Genomic DNA, 1,891 nt, shown 5'->3' with positions numbered 1-1,891 from the left:
ACTAAGTATTCGTGTAGGGTACGCGGGTGGCGCGTACCACGGGGACTTAGCCCCTGAGAGTCTTCGCACTTTCGAATCGGCGAAGAGCAGCGGTGGGTTGCTCGTAGTACACGAATGTGTACGGGGATACGATCACCCCTTTAGAATCTTGATTGATTCTGGGGCGTCGAAGAATTTCGCACGCCGCCAGACGGTTGCTCGTAATAGCAACAGGTTGTCCAATGCTTTGAGAGAAAGCAAGGGCAACGGGACGGTGTCAGTGCAACTGGCCGACGGGAAGGTCGTCGTCCCCAGCGTCCAAGTGGATCTAGTCGTCAATTTGAAGGCTTTGACAGCCTCGAACAGCTTACTGTTCTCGATATGGATACGTACGATATGATCGTGGGCATGCTCTGGCTCGAGAAACACGAGCCCTGGATCGACTGGCGAGGCAAGGCAATCGGTGCCAGCCGCCCTGCGAAGCCGGACAGAGCATTGGTGAGTCATGTTCCCACCTCTGTCAGGACCCGGGGCGCCCGAGGATTTCCAGGGTACCAAAGCATCCGGCAGATGCTTGGGAGTCGTCGACGTTTTTGACGACTCCGAGGATGCTTTGATGGTGGCAGGGCCCAGAAGAGGTGCTGGCCAAGAGGGTAGCTTAGGTCCGCAAGCGGGTAACATAGTTCCGCAGACAGCTGCAGCTGTAGTATGATGGTGGCAGCGCCCAGAAGAGGTGCTGGCCAAGTGGGTAGCTTATGTCCACAAGCGGGTAGCATAGTTCCGCAGACAGCTGCAGCTGCAGCTGTCACGAACGCTGGCAATAGCGTGTTCAAGGTGGGTAACAGAGTTCCACACACGGTTACCCAGACCTTAACTGAAGTGGAAGACGTCGGATACGCTTCCTGTGTGGGTAACATAGTGCCACACACGGTCGCCCAGTCCTTAACTGAAGCGGAAGACGTCGGATACGCTACCTGTGTCTGCCACACGCGGTCGCCCAGACCTTAACTGAAGAGGAAGGCGTCGGACACGCTTCCTGTGTGGTTAACACAGTACCACACGAGGCCTCGAGTGCCTCGAATGTCGGCGCTCCGACATCCCCAGACGTGGGTAACAAAGTTCCACGTCACGGTCGCCGTCGACGACGACGCCGCCACCGCCGAATGTCGGATCTGAACTTTGTTCAGATCGACGTCGCTTCAAGCGACTCGGCGTCCAGGGCCCGGGCTCCTCCGACAACGCCGGCGGGAGAGTGTTATCACATCTTCGATGGCGAGACCGGCTTACCCGTCAAGGCATCTGGTGTCCACTTGTGTAGCGGGCTGAAGACAACCCGTTACTAAGCACACACTGTTGTGACAGGAAGCAGATAAATTAAACTATGATTGATGGGCGTGGCGGCATCGAGGCCGTCACAGCCATCAACGATAGTCTTGGGATCTGATTGACCACCATGCGTTTACGATGGCAAACGTGTGACAGAGCCCCGTCACAACTTGGAACCGTTGCCAGAGGCTGCAGAGATACTGAACTTCGAGGAAATGACGGTCGAGGCTTTCCTGGCCAACCTCAAGGCTGGAAAGGTTGCCAAGATGGTACGCATAAGACCTGAGACCACTCGGGAGGAGCTGGACGCCTCCTCTGTCTTGGACGGGGGCGTCCTGGAAGACTTGAACAAGCAGCGTTCGACGCGCTTGGGTTTCGAGATCCTTAAGAACCCCAAGGATCTGGTGTATCCTTTGGTGACGGAGTATGCGGACGTGGTGAACAAACACCCACCGACCCAACTCCCACCAGATCGAGGCGTACGGCATAAGATTGATCTCGTGCCTGACACAAAGTACTGTGTCATGAGGCAATGGCCTCTTCCGCAGCGAACAGTGCGAGGTCATTGATGCCTTCTTCGCAGCGA

Source organism: Phytophthora infestans, genomic scaffold, assembly GCF_000142945.1.
Source record: "Phytophthora infestans T30-4 supercont1.24 genomic scaffold, whole genome shotgun sequence".
NCBI lineage: Eukaryota > Oomycota > Peronosporomycetes > Peronosporales > Peronosporaceae > Phytophthora > Phytophthora infestans.
Note: the sequence above shows the minus strand (reverse complement) of the source record.